The 27,230-nt window shown below is 34.7% G+C and overlaps 1 pseudogene across 1 annotated transcript; it reads left to right on the top strand.

Moving 5' to 3' along the window:
* Positions 1-26,227, top strand: LOC306869275 (5-hydroxytryptamine receptor 7-like; annotated as a pseudogene). Its single transcript has 2 exons — positions 1-459; positions 25,480-26,227. The product of its transcript is annotated as a 5-hydroxytryptamine receptor 7-like (transcript).
* Positions 26,228-27,230: the final 1,003 nt, after the last annotated feature.

Genomic DNA, 27,230 nt, shown 5'->3' with positions numbered 1-27,230 from the left:
ATGATGTTCAACTCATCGGGCTCGCTAGATTTCTTCTCGTTCACTCACCCGGAGGTCGCGTCGGAAGTTCTCAATGGTTCCTCACTTATTCTACAACATCTCATTGGCCATGTGGAACAACTCCTGCGGGGAACAGTTGCTCGATTTCACCTCAGCGGAGAAGATTGTCATCGGAATGATGCTTTCCATCATCACCACCGTGACGGTGATTGGAAATATGCTGGTGGTGATCGCGGTGTGCGTCGTTAAGAAGCTCAGACAGCCGTCCAACTATCTGCTGGTGTCTCTGGCCGTGGCGGATCTCTCCGTGGCTATTGTGGTCATGCCATTCGTGATCGTGACGGACCTCACGGGAGGAAAGTGGCTTTTTGGAGAGGTCTTCTGTAACATCTTCATCGGCATGGATGTGATGTGCTGCACTGCATCCATCATGACGCTGTGCGTGATCAGTGTGGACAGGTGAGTAGGTTGGCTTCTTCTTACCAAGTTGTTATACAAACTGACTTTGGTACAGGGACAATCCTCCTGGAGCAACCCAGGTGTCTTGAACACAATGGTGATGGTTTATGAAGCAACACATGCTACTTGGGATTTGAACCTACAATCCACTTAGTATAATTTTATCAGTAGTTTATATTGCATCGCAAGCATAAAGTATAAACATTTTATTAGTTTGTTTCATGCATGTATGCATACATCGAGCATGAACTCCACAAATCACAGTTTTGGACCCCACTGTGTATGTATACAGGAAAGTGTAGGCCTATAATTATTATTATTTTTTTTAAAGAACTTCCACCATTTTAAGCTCCTTTTAGCTTTTGCACTCATATATATATATATATATATATATATATATATATATATATATATATATATATATATATATATAAAATACAAATATTACATGTGACCCTGGAGCACAAAACCAGTCATAAGGGTCAATTTTTCGAAATTGAGATTTATACATCATCTCAAAGCTGATAATAAATAAGCTTTCCATTGATGTATGGTTTGTTAGGATAGATAATATCTGGCCGAGATACAAGTATTTGAATATCTGGAATCTGAGGGTGCAAAAAGAGAGAAAATAGCTTTTAAAGCTGTCCAAATGAAGTTCTTAGCAATGCATTTACTAATCAAAAATTAAGTTTTGATATATTTACAGTAGGAAATTTACAAATATCTCCATGGTACATGATCTTTACTGATTATATGATTTACATGATATTTGTCATAAAAGAAAAATCTATAATTTTGACCCATGCAATGTATTTTTGGCTATTGCTACAAATATACACCCGTGCTATGACTGGTTTTGTGCTCCAGGGTCACATATAGTCTCAATGAATAATTCCATAAAAATGGCATTCATTTACAAATATTAGAAAAATGCTGTTTGAAAAACTGCAGGGCACTGCGCAACATAGCACAACATGTCATGTCAGCTACCATCTAATCATAAATGTTCCACGTTGTTGCTCATTTAATACTATACCCCAGTTAGATAAGCATCAGTCAGCACGAACAGACCCTGATTTGGTTTGACACGTCTGAGGAGCTAGTGTCCTTTGGGTTGTGCAGTCCGAGATTCTGCTGCTGTAGTGAAGTCCACTAGGAGACTGGCTCATGTCGGGGTGAAAAAAAATGTGCTGTATTGATTTTGCAGTTTTCACATATGGCTGTAATAAACTGTTATGTGATTGAATAGTTAATTTAATCAGCCATTGATCTATATGTCAGAGTGGCCATTAATATTTAGTTCAGATTTAAAAGGTGTTGCTTTCTAACTGAACACAAGGGCTGTTTTTTAACGGGGAATATAGTTTACAACATGTCTGGAGTAAATACTTTTTGCAGGCGGTGCCTTGGGGTTGATGCTTTATCTTTTGGGCTGGAAGCTCAGGTTGCTTATTTAAAATATATACAGTATATAAAAAATGAAAAATCTCATAAAGCTGTCTTATTTAAAGATGCTCATCCATTCTGGTGTAGGCAGTTCATCAGTTTAGTCAATTAGTAAGGAGCTCCAGTTGTGAAATCATTCATCGGTGAAACTGATTAGACTATAAATTCGTGTTTAATTTAAGTTATATCAAAATATGTGTGCATGTAACACTTAAAAATAAAGATTCTTTTGGTATCTGTGGTTCCATTAAGAATATTTAACATCCATGGAACCATTCCATTGCACAAAATGTTCTTTAAAGTGGGAAAAGGTTGTTCAAATTATTCAAATAATCCTCACAATAAGAAAAATGGTTATTTTAAGAACAGTTTTGAGGACTAATCTATTGTATCTCTATGAAAACCCTATTGTGGAACTTTTATTTTTAAGAGTGAAGGGTGGTTTCACAGCATAGAAAAGCATTTTTTGTTCCTTGAAGAACCTTTCAGTGAACGATTGTTAAAAATAATTATTTTTTTCTCCTCGTATGAAGAACATTTTAATAATCTGAAGAACCTTTTTCCACTTTAAGGAACATTTTGAAGGTGCTTCATGGAACCATCAGTGCCAATGAACCCTTTACTTTTATGATACAGTATTAAGTTTGAAATGTATAGCAAATAACTCAGACATTTAAACAAAACATGGTACAGCACTCCTTGGTCCCTTCATTCTGACCTTTTTTTTAGAAGAATGCTTTTGGTACTCACACAGTGTCACGATGCTGCTACTGCGTTAGAGCGAAGGAGCAAGGAACGCAGAAGAATTCTTCACAATCAACAGTCTTTAATAAACAAACCAAGAGTAACACAGGGCTAGCTGGAGACACACATAGCACAACTTGACATTCAAGACCCGACAAGGAAACATGGGGCAGACAACACTTATATACATGACTAAACATTAGGAACAGGAACAGGAACAAAACCAAATATGGGCATTAGAGAACACAAGGGAAAACTAGATCACTGCAGCACATGGAGAGGAAAACAAACACCATGAGCGTGACACACGGACACATTTTTCGTTAATTTTTCCCAGCACATTTTTCCCAGTAAGACACTTTAATGTATACACATGTACATACCAGAAGCTCAAATTCTTTCAACAAGCACTTGAGTGTTTTTAAGGATTATAAACAAACCTAGTTTCTTATGACGCTTGTTCCGTTTGAAAAAAAAGCTGATGAGAAGTGATTGCACATTCGAGGGTGGCTGGAAAGGATTTTTCTGTTTGGACAGACAGGAGGTGCTTAGTGCTTCGCTTGTTAGTGAGAATAAAGCAGTGTGATCCGTCAGGTTGCTCTGCTCTGGTTTTATTAAATGAAGATTGTGTAGCTGCCATCCGTGATGAGATTACCTAGTCTTTACAGTCTGACTGGCTATTAATTTAAAACGGATCGAGTATTTAATTTGGAAATGTATCTGAATACACATGCCTTCTGAATGGCATTGTATATCTTAGAGTAAAGGTCAGGTCTCTTTTTTCATTATGTAGCAGAGCGTGAACCAGGGATATATATTAGTCCAAACAATGGAAGACAGGTACAGTCTTTCAAAAACATTTATTTATTTGGAATTATATTTAGTGACATTAGTAGCACAACATTTCAGTTCTAATTTAGATTTTACGCTGACTTTAAAACTAAGAGAATATCATTTATGTTGCATACTGAAATAAAAATGGTCCTTTTTAAGGCCCTTTTTATGCTCTGAAATTAATTTTACAGAAGCCAGCAGTGAAGGACAGCTCCTGAACAGCAACTCAGTGTTCAAGTACTCTTGACAAATGCTTTGACCTTTGATTCAGTGCACAATCACATACTGTAGATCATTTAAATAATGAAAGTGAAACTACCTTGCTTATCCTCATTCATCTTCAAAGTGAGGTCTTCTTAAAGGACATTTACTTATTTATTGTCAAAATCATGAAGTGTTTCCAACAAGAAGGTTCTCCACAGAAGAATAGAAGTCTGGACTGTCTATCCACAGTCCAAAGCTCTAAAGATGAAAGCCATTCTGCAGCAAGGAAAGACCTTTAACAGTAAGAGAAATTAGCTGGAGTTGAGGGAAAAGAGGCAGATGATTGAGAAATTTAGATATTTCAGGCTGATAAGATCACAAGGGTTTATGCCTGATTTTAAAATCAACATTAAATCAAATCAATCAACACATATCTGTTCTTACTGGACATGAGTCATTATTGCACTCAAAATATGCAAATATTTCATGTATAAATGCATCTATAAACATTCCTTACTTTAATATAGCAATAGATAATTCAGATACACATACACTATTTCTCTGTCAGGGTAATTGAGAGTGTGAGAAAAAGAAATCAGCAATCATAAAAGGAGAGCGAATGTTTCTCTAATGGGCTTAGTATTATCTCATTAAATAAATCACCATTATTTCTCCAATGTTAAAGACAAATCACCCTCACTCACAACAACCCACAAATACCCCATTAAGTTGTCCATGAGTGAGCTCAAGCTAGTTATCCATCTTACTGAGACATCAGACCTGACTCTTATTTATGGGCATATTGTAGCTTCATCTCAGGGAGAAGTGACAGTGATGAAACATCCTCCTAGTTTTAGCATTAAGTGTTAGTGAATGGAATGTTTACTGCGAGTCTAAAGTAGTGAGAAAGCACCCAGCCCTGGGTTTTGAGGGAAAGGTGCAAAGACAACAGGAAGTAGCACTTGGCTTTTCTCATGATGTTGATGCGAATGACTTGATAATGTTCATGTGCTAATGTGAATGCACAGCACTTCAAAAATCAAGTGTCGTATTTGTTGCATTATTACAGAGGATACATCAAAAATAGAAGTGGCATGTCTTTACTTCAATAGACTGAATGCATTCGCAATACTAACTGCTGGATCATCTTTTAGTGGTGTCTTGAATGCTCTATCATTCAAAAGTTTGGGATCAGTAAGATTTGTCTTTTCAACTTTCTATTCAGTTTTGAAATAACATTTCACAATATTGCTGGTTTTATTGTATTTTTGTGTGTATATACAGTATACATACACATACGTACAGTGCTGGGTAGTAACTGATTACATGTAATCTGGATTATATAATTAATAAATCAATAATTTAACAACATTCAAATGTTCAGAGTTCTCTGATGTTTGTTAAATGTCACATGACGTGAAGGAAAATAATTACAATTTAAAAATGTTACTGTTCGAGTGTTTTATTTAGAGTCTTTTTATTTTAAAACAAGTTAATTATTGACTAATTGATTTAATGAATCATTATTTATACACGAACCCCAGTTACCGTGATGTTTAATACAAGTCATGATGTTTATGTGGAAAGAATGAAAAAGGATTTTATTATTAATTAGATTAGATAAATTAAATTTCTAAATTTCTAAATTTTAAAGTTTTAGGGCCAGTTGGTGCAAAATTCATTTTTATGTTTCACATCACTGTTCTTTTTTATGGTAATGTACCTATTTGCCTTTCGCTAATGTTTCTGCACATTTATTCTTTGGAAGTTTAAATTAAATCAATTGTTTTATAAAAAGTATAGAACTTTAAATAAGAATTCAGCCCTTCTGTAAACTTCGGTCTCCTTGTATTATCCTTGTTTAACTAAAATAGTCAAAGCCACATACATGCCCACATTATCCCTATTTTACTTGGTCACTTTAGGGTTGGTGCTCCTGTTGAGATTAATAAATTGTGATATCAATTATTCAAGCGAGTGACATTAATAATTAAACTCCAGCGTGAGTGAACGAAGTCTATCCTCTCAGCAGTAGTAACTCTGTCCTTTGTGAAAGAAAAAAAAGGCCTCATATATGTTGGACGGGGGAATTCTGCGTGTGGAGATGGGAAGGGACAGATTCACATTAAAATTGCAAATGAGACGCACACAGTCTGGCTGTCTTCCAGAATTCAGAAATGAGAACGGACACAGATGCAGTTCAGGTTCAAAAAGCAGGTTTTCCCAGTGGCCCAGGAACTAGCCTCAGGTCTCTAGTGTTCTTGTGACTACTCTCCTTGAGTCTTAGTGGCATATGACGCTGTTTCTGCTTTCCTGACTAGCTCCGCCGTGCAATATGGAGGCCCAGAGAGAGGCTGCTCCGAGGTAAAACTCACCTGAGATCTGCCTGACATGTTGAGTCACACCTGTCAGTGTCAACCCATGTTGCGGTCAACTCCTTGTGACCGCGAGAGCGGAAAGGACAGGAGAAGCGGTTACAGTGATTTTCACACTAATATTTTTATATAATCACTTAAGAGTATTGCACGTCTCTAACGTGCTGCCAGGGGTCAAGCTGTACATGCGCTCAAGCAAACATGCTCGAATCCCCAAAATGATTGGGTATCATCTTGCATGAGATGCCCTAACCAGAAATGATGACAAGCGGTAATATGCTTTATTCCTCAGGGAGGACGGAGAACCGAAATCACGCTGCAGCGCGAGGGAGGTTGACACAGTTGTCTCACAGAAGGGAGGCTGGAAATTTATAGAGTTACCTCTAAAGGAGATTTCAGTTGTAGATGTTAAGGGAAAAGGCACAGCGCAGAGAAAAAAGAGGACGTTTTCTTATATAAAAGCTGAGGGGAACCGCTTACAAATCCTTAAAGTGATAGTTAGCCTGAAAATGAGATATAATGCATTTTGTCATCATGTACTTACCCTTATTTTCCGCATGCAAACTCATGAGACTTTACACAAAAACTTTTAGCAGAATGTTTATGCTAGTCTTGTCCATACAATGAAAGTGAACGGGTTACACTGGGGCGGTCAAGCCTCAAAAACAGCAAAAAGTAAGTAGCATGTGTATCCATTTAAAATTCACAAATCCTGTCAGTTACCACAGAAAATACTTTAGATTCCTCTGTTAATTCATAAATGCTTGCAAACTACAGAAACAGTGTCAGCAGCACATAACCATAAGTACATTCACCTAGAAAAATCTTTAAAGGGACTTTTAAACAACAGTTTTTTTTTAGCAAACACACAAGCTTCAGTTTTTGAATCCTCTGATGCATTCCCTAGCAGACTTCCATTGTAAGTTCCATTTTTGCCAAATGAGGGATGAAACAAAATAATTTTCTGTGGTAAATGTTTTTCTAATTATGCTATATGCTAGATGTTTACTTGTTCACAATACAAGCGACTACATCTGGTAATATAATAAGCTATAATCTCTCACATGTTATATGAAGAATAAACCATCACAAAAGTCATTATTTGTGCTTGTCTGAGATTTTCATTCACTCAGAGAGAAGAAAACAGTTCTATCTGTCTTGCAGATGTCCTGAATTTCATTTGAATTAATATTGCAACATGATGAATGTTTCAATAGTTGTTAAAACGGCAAGATTTTCAGTTCAGTTTGCTCCAGTCTTTAATTAAGAGTTTTTTTTGAGCTGGTGACAGGCTTGTTCATCACCAGGTGTATTGGTCCATATTGGGTGTATATAGGGCTTATACTGGGCCACTTGGTGGTAAAGACTTATATATAATTTCCATACTTGGGAATCATGATAACAGCCTCTGTGTAAAGATAATCATCTTTTTTGGTACATCTTTTATTAAGGTTCTCTGCAAGCAGAGGCACCTGCAAGATTGCACAACCAATAATAAGGAAGCAAAGAATAATTGTGTGATGAAAATGTCCTAAGGTAAAGATTTGGTCTCCTAGATGTTTTTTTTTTACTTTTGTTACATTATTAATGAATCCTGAGTGACCCATCCAGGGCTCTTTCAACACATAGCTTGATATAAAACTGCATACATTTTTAACTATGCTAACTGTGTTAGTGTTTCTGCTCACAGGTCAACACACTGTCAGTGGCAGGCGGCTGCGTTTACAGTCCACATTAACCAACACAAAAATCTCTAAGATTTTAAGACCTTCTGCCAAGGGCGTAGGTTTGCTTTCGACATTGGTGGGGACACAACCCCCCCTCCCCGGGTTATAATTCATATAGCTTAAATGGGTTTTTTATAGTATGTTTAACAGACAATAATTGCACAATTTTGATTTTGTGAACCAACAACAACATTTTAATATTAATAGAATTGGACCGAGGATGATTCTGAAAGAATACTCTGCTGTTGCTGTAGTAACGAAACTCGTGTGCATCTGATTGACAGATAAACTGCACGCTCTTATATCAGGGTTGTTTTTTATTTTGTGGATATTTCAGCTAATAGTTTGATTTGTACATTAAGTTGAACAACATTAATTTAAAGTTAAAGACTGTCCGCAGCAATTCATCACTCATGTCCCAAATCCAGAGTGCCACTTCCATACCAAAAAAACACATTATATTTGTCCTGAATTATTGTTGATGTTCATGACTTTATCCTAGGCTGAAAGATTGTGTATTTTTCCGCACAACATTTGTCTTTCTGTCTGTATGCTTTATATAGGGAGCTAATTGTCTGCTCTGTTTTGTCAGACAAACACCATACTTCAAACTCATCGATGCATCTTTGTTCATTCCTGAAGTGGGCTTTTATATGAACTGTTTTGGACTGCTTTCTTGAATTGGGTGCAATACCTGTGAGCTCTAAACGGTGTGTGACTACATTCCGCACATGTTTTAAATGTGCGTCCTTGAAAGCGTGCAGTTTTCTAATGTATTTACTTTAACTTGTTAGATAATATCAATGATATGACGTTTCAGATGCATCTGAAATGACAAAAACATATGCATATATTTAATTGTTTGATCAAAATTATTGCTAGGGACAGTTTGGTAGTGGCTGGATATTGGTAGGGTATTATTCAATATATTTGTACATTCATTTAATTTACTGAATAAATGCTTTATATTTTTATATCGTTGGCCCACCATCTTATCTCGATTAAAATGATTTGACACGGATCAGTCAACTGTGATCTCTCACGTTATATGAGGCATAAACCATCACAAAAGCCATTATTTGTGCTCGTCCGAGATGAGACTTTCAGTCACTCAAAAAAAAAAAAAAAAAAAAAAACAGTCCTGTCTGATGTGCTGAATTATATTTGAATTCATTCTGCAATATTATTGCACATCACAGTGGCAGTCTGTGATTAATCTTCAGTTTCATTAATTGTTAGAACTGACAAATATGAAGATTTTCTTCTTTTTAATTCAGTTTTCAGCACATGCTGATAGCATCTGAAATTAGGCAGTTATTTTGCATAGAAAACAGCAGAAAAATTCAGCCAAAAACTTTAAAACAGCTCTTATTTATAAAAGGAGTCCTGTCTCTCTTTTAACTCAACAGGACCTTAATTAGGTGAGAGAGAGACATATAGATTCTACCTAATCAATTTGTACTTGGAAAAGTCCAGTGCTTTTCCACACAGGATTTCATGATTTACTCTAGAGTCCAATTTTTTATTTAATCTATCCATTTAATCATTTTCCCTTTCCCTCATGACACATACCTGAAATGACAGGTATTTTAATCAGGATAAATGTACTTCTTTGGAGAAAGATATAATTTGCCGTCATATGAAGATATTTTTTAATGCTATTACATTATTGATTCAAATTGTCATCCATTGGTCCATTAGAACACCCATCTAAAATATAAAGACAGCTGTATATTTTCATGAGAAAATAGTTAAATACAGACAATATCCCTTTGTGCAATAAAGGCGATGATGGTCATTAAAATCATTATTGTCCACATTAATAATAACAATTTCATCAAAAGTGTTGTGCTAGTAATTTAATTACAGTGTATAATTATGTACATTTGTATTCCAATTCATAGAATAATTATTAAAATTACCATTGAAAACAATATATTTTGTAAATAAGTTATATTTTATGCATCTTGCAGTGGGTTTTAAATGTAAAGCAAACGAGATACTAAGCTAAATGTGACTGAACAAGCTTTTGATTTGTTATACATTTAATCTGATTCAGTTACGGAGTGATTTGTAACTGTCCAAAAAAACAAAAAATAACAAACATAAAATTTGATAGGGAGGTAAAGTTGCTTTTATTTAAGCCACTTGTGCTTCACGACTCTCCAAAACAATAGGTTTAGTCTTCTCATAACAGATTTCATATTTTCCATCTGTTATTCTTTTTTGTTCAGCTGGGAAGCTCATAAAAATGTATGTGGACTGGTTCTTGATATTAATGTCTTCAATTTGATGTGCAAAAGCTCAGAATAAATGACTAAAATATGAGGAAATGAGCACAAATAATCATGAATTAAACATAAAAACCCATGGAATGGATGTCCACTGAATATTGCAGATCATCATTAAGAAGTGGCAAAAATAAAATGGCATCATTCTGAAGATTAATAGAAAATGCCATGTTCCTGGTTTGAATAAACACCATGTCTGCTGATCTGGTTAAGGGGAGATGTTTAGTGGCATCTGTGTTATTGAGCATCAGGTGTGAGTGAAACGGAGCAGCCTTACCATGTGGCATCCTCACACTCGTTCGCTCAGACATCCGGTCAAAGAAGATTTTGCTTTCTAATAGGAATGTTGGAGCTTATTTCAAAAGCAAGTTTGTCAGGTGCATCAGATGTGTGCAAATGTGTATATATATATATATATATATATTTTTTTTTAAAATGTAATTTATTCCTGTGATCAAAGCTGAATTTTCAGCATCATTACTCCAGCCTTCAGTGTCACATGACCCTTTTGAAATAATTCAATATGCTGATTCGGTGCATAAGAAAATTTCTTATCAATGTTGAAAATGTTGTGCTGCTTAATATTTTTGTGCTTTTTAATTATACACTGTAAAAAAAAATTCCATAAAATTTACGGTAAAAAAACGGCAGCTGTGGTTGCCGGAATTATACCGTAAAAATTTTTTTACGGTACAAGCAGCTTTTAAATACTAACATATATAGAAGTTGCACAGTGTCATTCACACAAACACTAAACACCATCATGGTGAGACTCATTAAACTGAAATATGCAATAAACATTAATTTAACAACATTAGATGTAACATACAACTAAGAAGAAACATTTGGTTTCTGGGAACGTCAGTTTATGGTTTTTCCCTGTATATTTTACTGGAACTTACCGTTAACCATTTAACAGGTTTAATCACAGTTAAAATCACAGTAATTTTTTTACAGTTTTATATATATATATATATATATATATATATATATATATATATATATATATATATATATATATATATATATATATATATATATATATATATATATATATATATATATATATATATATATATATATATATATATATATAAAATTATAAATAGATTTTAAATAGATTTCTTTTACAGTGCAAGTCATTACTGTAAATTGTGGTCAATTCAATCCCTTGCAAAAATAATTTAACTTAAAAATATATGAATACTGACCCCAAAATGTTATACTGTATATACAGAAGACCACATGGTTCAAGAAAAAAATATGACACCAGAATAAATGCCGCAATTATATTTTAGACACCTAAAAGGCACATTGTGGGATGCATAGATGTCTGTGTATGTGTGAAACATGTTAAATATGTATTTACATACTGTACGTGCATTTGTGCAAAATGGCAATGGCATGATCAGATGTGTAAGCGGTAAATGTGTGTGTTTGGGATGCTGTACTCAATATAATATAATCTTTGACTATATAAACTAGAAAACTTTTATTTACATTCTTGACACTTTCCTGCCAAATGACTCATAAGGACCACATAATGTTTAAATAGCAATTACACAGATGGGTTGCTAAGGAAATACAGGAATGCATAAACATAGAACGTTGCATAATGTCGCCACAGTGCTACAGTCCCCCCCAGAATCTCTGTAATATAAATGACATAATTGTTTTTCATTGTAATTGTACTAAACAATTAGTTTAGACTGCAATTCTGATTGAGTTTATAATATGGTGAAATTTAAAAATGAATTGAATTGCATGTATTGCTGCATTCTTTACTGAAACCTTTACATTTTAAGTCCAAATTTGCTAATGGTTGTCATAAGACATAGATTAAATTAATTTTTATATAAAATATTAAACTTAAATCAAGTATTTAAAATTAAATACACAATAACTAATTCTGGGATTGTTGGGCTGCTGGTAGTTTGTACTATGGAGAATTTTTTTTAAGTAAGCCTTTGTTGAACTATTTGAAGCTATATCTGTCTGATTCTGTTTAGTTAAAGACAGAAATGAACAAAAAGAGATAAAAGTGGCTTTATTTAGCATTTAGGCTGCCACAGATATCATGCATATAATAAAGATATTATCATTATCTCTTCGGTTGTCTTTTTTGTTCATGCAAAAGTGATTGTTGAGGTAGATAAAAGAAATTTATAAATTACCATTTTTGTCATTCAGTTTCCAGCAAAAATAACTATATTGTGATATATTCCACAATCTAAAATGACTAACTCCGTGATATAAGTTCATTTTTACATACTGTGGGACAAGTCAGAATTTGGTAACCACAAACACTGCACAGATGCTGGTCATAGACATTACATAAAATAATACGAATCCTTTGCGGTCACAATGACACCATGAACAGTTACCAATAAAAAGCGCAAAGGTCATGTTTGCCCACGTGCATTAGCAACAAATATTCATGCTTCATACATAAACAAACCATGGTGGTTGTCTGTGATACTTTCACCAAGACTATGTAGAAGATTGCTTCATGCCTTGTGCTATTAATAAGGAAATTTGGTTTTTCATCATCTTACAGGCTAACATTAGATGATGTGCAGTAATAGCTAAATAAATCAAAGGAGGCAAGTAATAGGAAGAATATGTGGCACTACTACCATTGGCTTTATAAAGAAACTTAGTACACATGCAAATGCTGCATATCTGACACTGCATATTTTTACCTCTATGCAATAGACATTAAAGTAACAGTTCATCCAAAAATGAAAATTTGTTGAAAATTGACTTACCCTTATATGTCATCTAAGATGTAGATGAGCTTGCTTCTTCATCGGAACAGATGAAGAAGCACTCATTCTGACGGCACCCATTCACTGCCGAGGATCCATTGATAAGCAAGTGATTTAATGCTAGATTTCTCTAAATCTGTTCGGATGAAAAAACAAACTTACCTACATCTTGAACGGCCTGTGGGGCGTTAAAGTCATATACCAATGAATTATGCTGTGGGAAAGCAATTTATTTTTCTGAAATATTAAAACGCAAGCAAACAAACAAGAGGGGAAAATATGATATGCTTTTGAGTGAAGTAGGACAAGGTAAACAACTAGATATTGACTTGGCCTTCCAAAGTGAATAAAACATGCTGCTAATGCACCTGAGGCTAAAAGAAAATGTGGCTTCACACAGGAAATGAAACGGAGAAGTTAATGGATAAAACCAGATATTTGGTAAATACTGAGTAGAAAAGGGGAATTTATAAATAGATTTAAAATCCCTTACGTTTATTTGACTGCTAAGTGCCTTTACAGTCTATGAATGCTAAACAACAAGAGAAGAGAATAAATCAATATATCATAATCCTGCCAGCAGACCTGCACACAGATGTTAGTACTAATGAATGAAGTATCAGCTCCCTCGGGAAATGAATGATCAGTTGGAGTAATCCGTTATTTAAGCCACATTTAATCCTTTATTTAATGATAATGGATGTCATTAAAAGGCACTAATTTAAGTTTATATAGTGTATTGATTTTACTTGTGCTGCCGTGGGAATGGCTGGTAAATGCAGCTATAAAAACACTATTAGATACTTGCAACACGTGCCATCTGTAAAATGAAAACAAACAAAGACAGACTTTCTGATGGGAAGCATGTCTTTCAGAAGTGGCTCCCAAAGCAGTTTTTTGTGTGACATAAAGCATTGCATTCTCATATGTGATATGTAGTTGACAGGCCATCATCAAGTGTTTTCATCTAAGCAGTTACAATAACAAATTATTTAGTTTTAAGATTTTAAAATGACAGATTCATCAGATCCTCTATAATTTGTATGGTGTTCCCTGAGGCCCACTTATAATGTTAGTTAAGGCTTTTTTCCACCCTCTATCTGACCTTCAGAAATAAATAGGCTGAGTTTAATGCTTGATTTTACGATGTCTATGTAAACACCCTCTTCGCGTTTTCTCACAAAGAGGCAGAGGGTTTCCTGTCGGGTCTAAAATAGTTTGCACCATCTCACCCTATATATATCTGGAGAGTCTTGAATGCTAAATATGTGTTGTTGATGTTAATACTACAGTTCAAAAGTTTGGATTCAGTAAAAAAATTGTACATTTATTTAAAGAAATTAATACTTTATGCATTAAATAAATGCATTAAGTGACAATAAAGATTAGATTTCTATTTCAAACAAATGCTGTTCTTTTGAACTTTATAAAAATATTACAAAAAATATCAAGCAGCACAACTGTTTTCAACATGGATAATAATAAGAAATTAATCTTGAGCACCAAATCAGTGTTACGGAGCTCCAAGGAGGAAGATGAGATCAGGTAAAGATAAGCCAAAATAACAGTCTTTAATAACAATCCACTCAAAAACTAAATTATGAATTAATGAAACAACAGGTGGTGACGATCATGTCTGGAGGATCATGTGACACTGAAGACTGGAGTAATGATGCTGAAAATACAGCTTTCCATCACAGGAATAAATTACATGTTCAAAAATATATTACAATGGCCAACAGTTGTTTTAAATTGTAATAATATGATACAATATTACAGTTTTTACAGTATTTTTGATCAAATAAATGCAGTATTGGTGATCATAAGAATCTTAATTTTTAGAATCTTACTGACCCCAAAATATATTTGCATTTATTGCATTTTTTTGGACTCTTGTTTTACCCACATACAGTACAATTTAGGCCAAAAAATAAAACAACAATGAAAGCAATATCCTCTCCTATCCCTCTGTGGTATGTTCAGGCCTTTTGTTTCAGTTCGATGCTTGTTTTTTTTAACACTTGTTTAACACTTTTTTTTTTTTTTACAGATTAATATTGGTGTCAGAAATCAACCTCTCATTGAAGTACTAGCTCTAAGGGCCCTAAACACGGCCAAAGCTGAAAAGCAATCATGTCTGTCAAGAGCTGATGCATTTTTTCTCCCGTGTGTATGTGGGTGTATCTTTTATTGACACAATTCAATTTTAACTTGCTGCCTTAACAAAGACCTCAAGGTTGTTCAACTGAATTGTTCTTCTAACACAGCAAATAAACTGAAACTCTTTGAAAAACTATGTTTTTAGCTAGTTTAGTTTAGTCACTCAGGAAAGCAGTATGTACAAATCTTCAAGTGTAGTTTTTGCAATCTTTCACTATCAGTTTAACTGTTTGTTTAGTCATACTCTGCATGTTTCAAGGACGTCTAAATGTTTGTTCAATCATTTCTATTCCAAATGAGTGTAGCAGTGTAAACAGCCTGTGTGTTGTGGCACTTATCATTGAAATGCCAGAACAGTAGAGTATCTTGATAGAGATATTAATAACAACAGAAGGGAATTATTAAATATGAACATTTGTACGCTAAAAAAAGATTATGCTTAAGGTAAAACACTGACCAAGTAATTGCATTGAGTGAACAATATATTAGTAAATTATTTAATTAATGAATTCTTTTTTTATTAAAAAAACAGCTTATTTCATCCTATGATACACTTGTTTCAAGAAGCATTTAGACACACACCTCACTTAAAAATGCATGAATGACATTATATTATTTAAATAAAAACAATCACACTTTAAGCACACTTTTCAAGCAAACAAATCACTGTTTGCTGATGCCACTTGGTTTTATGTTTTCTTATATAATGCAATTTATTACTTAAAATTAATTTGTTTTTAAGCATGCATGGCCAAATGTATTACAAATGTATTTCGTGGGCACAGTACATCCATAATATCATTAATATATCATGTCTTGATGTGATCTAAACAAATAATTCACAGTAATGCAGCATAAAACTTGTTTGCGGATGCCTCTTGGTTTTATGTTTTATTATATAATGCAAATTAGTTTTTTAAAAGACAAAATTAATTTGTTTTTGAGCATGGCTTAAGTGTCTAAATATATTTTGAGGCACGGTGCATCCATAATATCGTCGATGTATCATGTCTTGATGTGATCTAAAGCTCGGACCGGTGTATTAAAGCGTGTTATTTTCTAATGCAAATGCATTATGCATTCATTCTCTGTCTGGCACAGCACTCAGCATTTAGGATGACAGCTGCTGCTTGTGTGCATATTAGCAGCACTAAGGAAATTTGTTCAATTAATTATCTTAATAAATGAGGAGCTATTGGTGTTTGTCGCTAATAAACTCGGTAGGGCATGTGTCATCTGACATATTTAGAGAGCAATTGCCCCTGACTCTGCATTGCAGAATTCAATGGGGGGTATGAAGCCAATAATAAATCAAAATAGAGCTGTATAAATATAGTTGCAGACGGCACTGGAGTGCTGATTTATTTCATGCGATTTTTGTTTTCATGACTTTCCCCACCAAGATGAGTGATTTTTTTTTAGATACTGTCAGGAAAGAACAAATTTGGCAATGAACTGTTAGATTTTATAAGAAAGTGTAGATGTTAAAATGACATTCTTCATTTGAAGTCATGTGTTTTAATGGAATATGCAGGGTTCAATACATCTTGAGCTGTGTTTGCAGCATCTGTAGCTGTCAGTACATTTGCATTTGTTCAATAAGCAGACGCTTTTATCCAAAGCAACTGATTTTGATTCATCCATCAGTTTGTAAAAACAGCCAAAACTTACAGTTTGCAAAAATGCATGTACATTGCAAGTCTTTGGGGTGAGTTATATTTTTCCTGTCAAGGAAAATAAACCAAGGCCATGCCTTTGATTCCCAGAGAAGACATCAATGCAATGTACTGCAATTTACAATTCCTTCATTTAAAACTGAAAGCGTCTGTCAAATGCATGCATGCATATATATATATAATGTATGTGTGTGTGTGTGTATATGTCAATAATGCAAGTAGGTAACAGCCTAATTAAAAATATTTTTTTCATTAGAAATGTAATTAATTTTATAATTTAATAAATAATTAAAATAAATTTTTTGGTGTTCAAAGGGTGTACGTTTTCTTGACTTTTGCCTGCCAATAATGTGAAAGAGAAAAAAAAAACACCCACATGAGTAATGCATAACTCATAAAATTTATAAAATTTAAGTTGTTTTGGATACAATAATAAATGTAATAGAAAATTAAAAAGTTAATCTGCCTTGAACTAACCCAATGCGTAGCATAACCCAATGACAATTCTGTATGAATGAACTAAATTCCTTTCACAAGAACAACCAAATCAAGCTCACAAACAGCATAGAGTGAGAGAAGAATTGAAACTATTTTCTCTGTTATTGACAGCAGGCAGCTGTTGCTGTCGATACGGCTAAACTTGTATTGAACCTGGATCAGTCCTTTAAAAACAGGCTTGTCGTTTTAGCCAACTCTGTAAGAGCCATTTTATAGAGAGGCTGAGTTTGGAATTGTGCTCTTCTCCAAAGAATGCCGTGCATCCAATGGACGTCTGAGTTCACTTAACACATGAAGCCGCTGATATATCATATCGCTTAAATGCAGCTTCACTCCACTCATTTAGTCTCTTTAAAATGTCAGGCTTTGTGAAAAGGGTCAATCTGTTGATGAGTTCAAACCCGGGTCGTCGCCACTAAAAGGTTTGAAAGTCACTTTACGCAGTTGTCATATGACGGCGTCTCTTTTATTCAGTTGATGAATGTTCTGTAAGAAACAAAGTGCTTAGATCCCCTCCAAAATTGCATCTCCATTGCTTTTAAGCCCAAGGTTATGTACATGTGCAGTGAGAGACAAATATGAAGTCAGTTAACGGAGTGTAATTGTGTACAAGCAGTAATTGAATCTGGCAGTGTTTGCCAACTGTGTCCATTACAAAAAAACAGCAACAGCTTCCCTTAAGGATGCTGTCAAAATCAGAGATCTCTGTTCATCTGTTTCTCTCAGACAGCAGAACAGAAGTAAATCTTCATTTAATCCTGTTAAATCACTGACACGAATGACACTTTACAAACCTCAATGAGCCTACAAACTCTCAAATTTGTCAGGCCTGAAATTAAAAATAAATAAACAAATAACATAATATTCTGAAACATTATCACAATTTAAAAAAAAAAACTTAGATTTTGTTTTTCAAATGGTATTTTTTTCCTGTGACAATTAACATTTATTTTAAATATAAATCTTTCGAATTCAATGTAAATATAATTCATTTTAAATCAATATAAATGTCTTTACTGTCACTACTGATCAGTTTAATTCACCCTTGCTGAATAAAAGTATTAGTTTCTAAAAAAATTTATCTATCTGTCTATAAATAGATTTTCTGTGTGAAATAAATCTCTTGTGATTATACAGAAAATATAAACTCAAGTGGAGACGTTGGACTCACATGGAAAGAATCTACTTGTATTCAGATAAATATTGTCCGTCTTAGTTCAAATCTGAAAATAGCCATAGGTTTTGTCCCTGACCTAAAAAAATGCTAGCTGTAGCGTGTAGTGGTTGTAGACAGGCGCACAACACGGGAATAAATGAAAAAAAATAGTTTTTAATGGCAGCAATGCACTATACATGTAACTTAATGTAAGAACTGACAAAAGACAAAGGGAGAACTCAGGACTTATAAAGGGAACGATCAAACAAGGAAACAAGATAATTAATACAACACAGGTGATGATAATGATTGATTAACTAAACTGGGACAGGAAATACCAAATAAGGGCAAAACTGAACAGAAGCAGAAACCAAACCGTAGCCTGGACAGAAACCAAACATAGCACTAAAGCTGGATTTGGATATAAATTACTGAAAAATACACAGCTAGAGAATGAGGAAGAAATACAGAGATAAACAGAAAGAATACAAATGTCATAAAATACTTTAGCAATGTTGTACAGCGAAATGATGAATTCATAGAGAGGGAGTGAGAGAGTATCTTAAGGAAAACATTGCTGTAACATTTTTATCCTTGAAACACCAAAACGAGTCGTGGTGCCATCTTCCATCAAGCCTCTGCAGTCCTTGGCTTTTAGGCTCATTTGAGATGCCAAATGACTGGTCTTGAATGTAGACGGGAGTAGGCGGCTGCAGGCTCAGATGTCAAAAACGAGCTGCCAAGTCGGACAATTCTCATTTCCCATAGTGGAATATATATGTACGTAAGCAAAAGCAGAGTTCCTCTATCCTTTGTTTTTTTTTAAGTGAATGCATTTCTCCATTATGCAGTGCAGATATATTTTTAGCTGCAATATACTGTACGAGTTACATAAGTCTGAGTGAATTACATAAGTGCAGTCACTATGTATTTGGCACAAAATGCATTGTGCATGTGCATACGTTACAGCAATACACAACAAACATGATATGTCACATTCATTTGAACAAAAAACATGCAAAAAAATTGGCCTCTATGACTAGAGAAAGAGAATGTCAGAAGTGATCAACGGTGAGGTTAAAGCTGTTGGAAGGAGTGGAGAAAAAAGGAGAGAAAGATGGTGAAGAGACTAGTGTTTTGATGGAGAGTTTGTGTAAAGAAGAGAGGAGGAGGAAGATGAAGGAGCAGTGGCCGCTCTAAATGCCTTAGCTTGATTGTTTTTTGTCCTCTGTATGTCACTCTTCATCAGTTCATTCAGAGACAGACCTGTGTGCATTTCTCTGCTATGTCTCGTCCTCCATTAACCCAGTCTCTCAACCACTTTAGCCTGGATTTTACTCTTTCTATCTCAAAGGGAGACTTTACAATAAACTATAAGTAATGGCTTAATATTCTAAGAAAATCAAGAGAAATGGTAAATGGCTTGATAAATGTAACAGGATCACTTTCAAATAATATGATTATTTATATGACAGTTGTTCATGCCATAAAAAATATTGTATTATACCAATGTGAATGTAATAAAAATCAAAGAACATGTAGATTTACACACTTAAGTTTACATGAAATTTGAAAGACTGAAATATATAAAGCATACTCCACTAATCTTTGTTTTATTTACAACTTCGGAAAAAATTAGGATAATTGGAATTATATTAAAAAAAAAAACAACTCGAAAGTAATATGTCTAAATGGATTATGATAATAATCCTAATTTGTAAGGGAAATGTGCTTAATTTTCACACAGTATATGTAAAATAATGTCAGAATGCAAATTATATTAATGGTCCTAAAATACTGTCTCCCTTAAGATATACATGGAGTAAAAAAAAGAATGAGCTGTGAAGGAGATGGTTTTTTTTGGACATTGAGTTTGGGTCGTCTAAAAGCAGTACTTAACTTTCATATTCTGAATATTTCACCGTCTGTTGTCCCAGACACAAAAAGATGAATGATGCTTTTAAATAAGACCCCTAAAAAGATTAGGAAAACACCGCTCTCCTGCAGATGAGTCCTTTGCACAATCTGATTCTGCTTTAGCCTAGATTTAAACTGCTGATTTTGTCTGGCCAGAGGAGAATGACACTATTTCCCCGTCTAAATACTGTAAAGCTGATATACAGCCACCCATCTTTATATCAAGCCGATGTAAAGCTGCTTTGACACAATTTGTATTGTTAAAAGCGCTATACAAATAATTTTGACTTTACTTGGAAGTGAAACATCCTCTCCATTAACCCTGTCTTACTGTATATCCAAGACCACACAATAGGCCCCTAGACAAACACAATCTTCAGAGTAATAGAGCAGAAAGAAAAGAGCCGGGATTTTTCTAGAAGCTCTCTCACTCTTCACTAGACACCCATCAAGATCGGAAATATACAATGATGACACAACATGAAAAAACACATCTATCATAACTATTTTTAGTATACTTTCACTAGTGGCTCCCACAGTAACTATATCAAACTGACATTTACAGTAGATGCTTTTGAAAAGTCATGGATGCAATTTAAAACAATGGAAGCAGAAAAAGGTTTGATGCTAAGTGGAAGAGTTCAGATTCTTTTTTTTTTTGAAGAAATGTTGGGTGAATGTCATGTTATAGGAAATAACAGCACTGCCAAAAACTGCCAATGGTGCACTAAGCTTTTTACCACATTAAAGGAATAGTTCAGACAAAAATAAACTTACTGTAAAGTGTACTTATCCACAGGCAATCCAGGATGCATGTTTGCTTCTTCATTGGAACAGATTCTGAGAAATTTTGCATTAAATCACTTGTTTGCCAATGTTTGCTCTGCAGTGAATGGGTGCCGTCAGAATGAGAGTCCAAACAGCTGATAAAAAAATCACAATAATCCACAAGTAATCCACACAACTCAAGTTTATCAATTAACATCTTGTGAAGTAAAACAAATTCATCATTAACACATTTTAAACTTAGACCTTTGCTTGCAGCTGAAATATGAGTCCAACACAGTGCAAATCATTTATCAACAAACACGTTTGTGAATGTGAGAGGACAACAGATGTGATGGTTTAAAGTTAAAACACTTTAATGTTGGATTTGTTTCTTAAAAACACAAAGACTTTCACAAGACGCTATAACTGATGGACTGGAGTGGTGTGGATTACTTGTGATGTTTTTATCAGCTGTTTGGACTCTCATTCTGACGGCACCCATTCACTGCAGAGCATCCATTGGTGAACAAGTGATTTAATGCAACATTTCTCCAAATCTGATCTAAAGAAGAAACAAACCCATCTACATCTTGGACGGCCTGAGTGTGACTTATTTTTCAGTAAATTTTCATTTTAGGGTGAACTATTTTTTGCACCTAAAGAAATCAATGGCACAAGTTAACAAATGTTTTTAATGTACATTCACATGAGATCCATATCCTGAACCTCTTCTAGCCTTATATCTGCACATTCAGTGGATCTCATAGGTCTCTCACAAGCTTTTTTTATTTTGAAGTGGAAAATTGTACAAGTTGTTCAAGGGATTGCATGATGAAAAGGTCAGAATGCATTTTCCATACGACCTAGAATTATGATTAAAATGATTCTAGCCTTGGAACCCCCTGTGCCCTCACTGTTATTACATAAATAATGGCTATGTTATTTACATGACCCGAGGACCTCTACGGTCCCGACTAACCACTGGTCATTCTTAAATGCCTGAGCAAAGTCTGACGTGAAAGTATTTCTGTATAATTGCCTCCAAGAACTATCTGACATGACTGCATTCCCAAACAGCAGGCATAGATCCACCTCCAAAAGCAATGACCGCATTTATTGTGTTTCGTCTGCTTGCTCTAAAGCACAAATAATTTAATATAAAAACTATTATATTCAGTGGCTTCTCCTACTTTCCTTAGTGATATTTATCAGGAAGTGACGATTTTGTTCTCTTTGACTCAATGGATGGAAACAGTGCTTATTCGCATATGTTTTATGCAATATTCCTAATTTGAGCGTAAGTATGATTTGCAGTTTTGGATGGAAACCTGGCTAATGTTGAACATGTATAAAATGTCATCTTTACTCTGTCAAACCAATGGTTTAATTTACAGTACTTGTGTTGTGAAGAGTGATGTCAAACACATCATATATCATAAAACCAGAGGGCAAAATGTAGCTACTGGACTTTAGCACTCATACAGTTAATTAAATCTGTGTTTAGGTCTGGAAAGTGTTCACGTATTTGTTGCATAGAAAATGCACATAAAATGGCAAAAAGGAGACTACATGGGAAACAAAGAGGTTAATTGTCTTTAGTGAAATGTATTACATTATTTAGATTTTCTGCACAATCAAATGCTAAAAATTATGTTAAAAAGTGAGGCTTTTTCCAAGTCAGATTTTTTTCTTTTTCAACTTTTTGAAAAATGCACAAATGACATATGGGTGTAAGCTGAAATGATCATATACTTTTATCTTAAAGCTTCCTCTAAAAAACGTCCATTACTATACATAGCCTTGGCATGGACAGTGGTGAATATTAGGAAATATCTGACAGCTGAATGCCGCAATTGACCAACAGGAATATTCCATAGAGCTGTGTAATAAATTAAACTATTCCATTCCTGGACGTGATAATGCTGGTTCAGAAACCACTCTGATTCAGTGAGTTCATTTAGTGAAGGATTCATCAACATGATTCAGTAAGTCAGCTTGTTGGCTTTTTTGAATGATTCATTCAAAACTGTCTCGAAAGAGTCATTTATGACTGAACCAGACTACATTAACTGCACTGAAAAGACGTGATTTATTTTCATTGATTGATTAAAAGGAACTGTTCATGAATGGGACTCCACAGGAACAAATGAGTCTTTTTTTTGATGAATCAAAATCATACAGATCAAACTAAAAAGATCTGGTTCACAAGAGTTATTTGTTCATTGATCACACCATATCTGTCTTGGGTATGTCTGGTTATGTGTGAGCAGCTGCGGTGTAGATTCAAAAAGGCGGTGCAGGAAACACAAATGTCAGGCTTAGGATTTTAAGAATCAATAGCTATTTCAGGGAGATCTGATCAGTGTGGCAGATAACAAAAATGATATTCGATGAGTCTACGCCGTGAGGTCAGTGTGACCTACAAATGGCATTATGGTACTTTTTTATTTGCCTGATTACTGTTCAGATATAAGTCACTTTTCCTAAATTGTAAGTCACTTTAACTAAAAGTGTCAGCAAAATGAATATATGTGCATGTTCATCTCTTGATATATCCAGTATCATATCTGATCGTACACTAACTGTGTGCAGCCATACTGAACGCACCAGCTTTGTTGTGCTTTGTGGGTTCAGTGCGACTCCAGCAATAGAGGAAACTGCACAGAGATTAAATTTAGATCTTTATGGAAATCACGTTCTTGCATAAGTGTCTCCTGGGGACAGGGGTCATGGCAATAAGAACCCTTCATCAAACCTTCAAGAGCTATAATCTTCTTCTCTTTAAATGTGCTTCTTTAACCACAACAGATGCAATGGTGGCATCAAGGTCAATTTACTCAGCGGCAGAAGTAGCAATAATATAACCGATCTCTTTTTGGTTAATGCATTTTTCACAAATCCACCGTTTCTGCTCATCAGCTCGGCTCAAGTGGGTGCTGATTGGTTCAGACAAAAAATACTCTGACAAACGCAATTTGTGCCACTCTCTCATCATAGTGTGCCCCTGATGTGAACTTAATTTCTTTAAAATGCTCAATGTCTGGCTTCATTCTGATTTGCCTCTTAATCATCTTGTAGACTACCACCTATTGTCTTATTGAGCAGAATTGTAGAAAAACAAACTTGAGGCGAGTTCATGCATCTGCAGTACATAATGATTTTGGGAAAGAAGTTGCACTTGTAATTTATACACTTTGTGGCATACACTCTTAAAAATAATGGTTCTGTTTTGGGATCTGTGGTTCTGTTTAATATCCATGAAACCGTTCCATTGCACACAAGGTTCTAAATAATGGAAGAAGGTTCTTTGAACAAGTTCTTCTAAGAAAAAAAAGGTTCTTATAAGGGTCTTTGGGGAGCCCAAATGATTCTTTAATTGTTAAAAAATCTGTCATTGTTTATGCAACCTCATGTTGTTCCAAACCAATAAGACTTGCTTTCTTCTGTGGAACACATAAAGCGATGTTGAAAATGAATGTAAAATGATTTTTCAGTTGTTAGTCAATGAAAATATTTTCCTTTGTCAAATTATGATGCATTTGGTGCATCACAGTCAGCAACAAGACTCGCATTAATATAACTCGCATGAATAAAAACAATATAATTTAGCATCATTGAAGTCAAACCTGCGTGACATGTTTGGACGTGCCATATTGAATATACATGCAAACAGAGTGAGGTTTGAGAGCTGCGGTGAAGAAAAAGATTACCACTGAATTTTTATGGCCTAAAACATCAGATTTTGACTTCATCTTTTGAGTTTCATGGAAAAGAATTGTCATACAGGTTTGGAATGATCAGTGTTAGTTATGTTCATTTACTATTATAGTAATAATAGCTAATAATATTTTTATTTTACTTTTAGTTTTGTTTTTAGTAATTTGGTTTTGTGCTTTTGTCATTTGTATTAGTTTCATTTTATAATATTCTTAAATATTTAGTTCTAATTATTATTTTAATTTTAGTACTTCAGTTTGTTGCCAAGGCACATTTGAATCTAATATTTTTTCTGCTTTATTTCAGTTAATATAATACACTCTCAAAAAAAGGTGCTTCACGATGCCATAGAATAACTTTTTTTGTCTAAATGGTTCCATAAAGAACCTGTAACATCTGAAGAACCTTTCTGTTTCACAACAAGTTCTTTGTGTTGAAAGAAGGTTGTTGAGAATACAAAAAGGTAAGAAAGAGAAGGTTCTTTAAATAACCTTTGATTTAATGTTTCTTTGTGGGACCATAAATAGTTCTTCTATAGCATCGCTGTGAAGAACCTTTTAAGCACCTTTAAGAGTGTAGTTTTAGTTAAAGATAACCACAGTTGGAAAGACGAGCAATGATGACAATGATTTTGCGGTTTCATTTGGCAATGCTGGTATTCCTAAATCACAAACGTCAGCTTTACTGTAATTCACAATCTTATCATAATGTCTTATAGCTGTTTGTTTGATTGCAGGTATCTTGGCATCACCCGCCCTTTGACGTACCCTGCTCGACAAAACGGCCAGCTGATGGCAAAGATGATCTTTGGTGTGTGGCTCGTGTCCGCCTCCATCACCCTGCCGCCGTTCTGTGGATGGGCGAAGAACGTTAACACGGCTGGCGTTTGTTTAATCAGTCAGGACTTCAGCTACACCATCTACTCCACCGCCGTGGCCTTCTACATCCCCATGATCGTCATGCTCTTCATGTACTACAAGATCTTCAAGGCCGCCAGAAAAAGCGGCGCCAAGCATCGTTTTACCGACTTCTCCCGTCGAGATCGTCTGGAGACCGTCGCCAGCGAGGCTCTTCGGATGCAAGGCTTAAAACCCCAACACACGTCTGGCGTAGCCGAGGAGTGCGTTGCTCTTTCGCGCTTGCTCAGCCGCGAGCGACAGAATATCTCCATCTTTAAGCGAGAGCAGAAAGCAGCTACGACATTGGGCGTGATAGTTGGGGTTTTTGGCATTTGTTGGCTGCCGTTTTTCATTCTATCTACAGCGAGACCATTTATATGTGGGGTGAAGTGTAGTTGCGTACCAATTTGGCTGGAGAGGACGCTGCTGTGGTTTGGATATGCCAACTCGCTTATGAACCCCTTTATTTACGCTTTCTTCAACCGGGACCTGCGCTCCACATACAAAGACCTGCTCCGCTGCAGGTACCGGAACATAAACCGCCGCCTGTCGGCTGTAGGTGTGCATGAAGCACTGAGGGTTTAAAAGGATGTGGTTTGGCCTGGATTTGGTTTACACACAGTTCAGACAGGACTGAATCACTCTCAATCGAGGAAGACTTTGAAGCCGAACAATGTGCATCGATACATCCACTTATGGGATTTTTGTAGGACAGTGTGAATAAAAGACAGAAGCACAGCCTCATACTTATTCAGAACAATCATATTTCAGTTTCATTAAGATATTTGGTCAGTAGCTGTTTCATTATTTGTACATGTATACTGCATTACACCTGATTTCAGTGGGCATTAGACCTACAATATTTGGAAAAACATTCAGCTGATATTTGAGACGTGAGTAAAGGCTTTGACTTTATTGAATTCATTAAAAAATCATTAAACCTACAAAAATATATTTATATATTTTATTAATGTTATATTTACTGATTTTTTTATTTTTTTATTTTAATGTTATGTATATACACGACTGTTAAAAAGTTTTGGGTCTGTTAATTTTTTTTTTATATGAAGAAATTACACTTTTTATCCAGCAAAGACACATTTAATTGGAACGTGTCTAAAAAGAAAAAAAAGGAGATATTCTTTTGAAATTCTTATTCAACAAAGAATACTTTGTATAAGTTTCCACAAAAATATCAAAAAGCACAACTGTTTTCAACATTCATCATAAAAGTTGTGTCACTGAATCAATACTGGAATAATAGCTGCTGAAAATTCAGCTTTGCAATCACTGAAAAAAAGAGAAAATTTTAAATATATTACAATATATAACAGCTATTTTAAGTTGTTAAAACATTTCACAATATTAGAGTTTTTTCTCTATTTTTCACCAAATAAAAACAGCCTTGGTGAGCATAGGAGATGTTATTTCAAAAACATTAGAAAAATGACCAACCCCTAACTTTTAAACAGTTGTGTATATATTTTAATCTACATCAAGCATTGATTTATGGTTTTAGGACAGTGAGTTATAATTGAATTTGATACTTTTTACTAAAAGAGTACCTTTATTTAAAGAACAGTGGCTA

Source organism: Barbus barbus (genome assembly GCF_936440315.1).
Source record: "Barbus barbus genome assembly, chromosome: 5".
NCBI lineage: Eukaryota > Metazoa > Chordata > Actinopteri > Cypriniformes > Cyprinidae > Barbus > Barbus barbus.
This window is presented reverse-complemented; position numbering and strand designations above follow the sequence as displayed.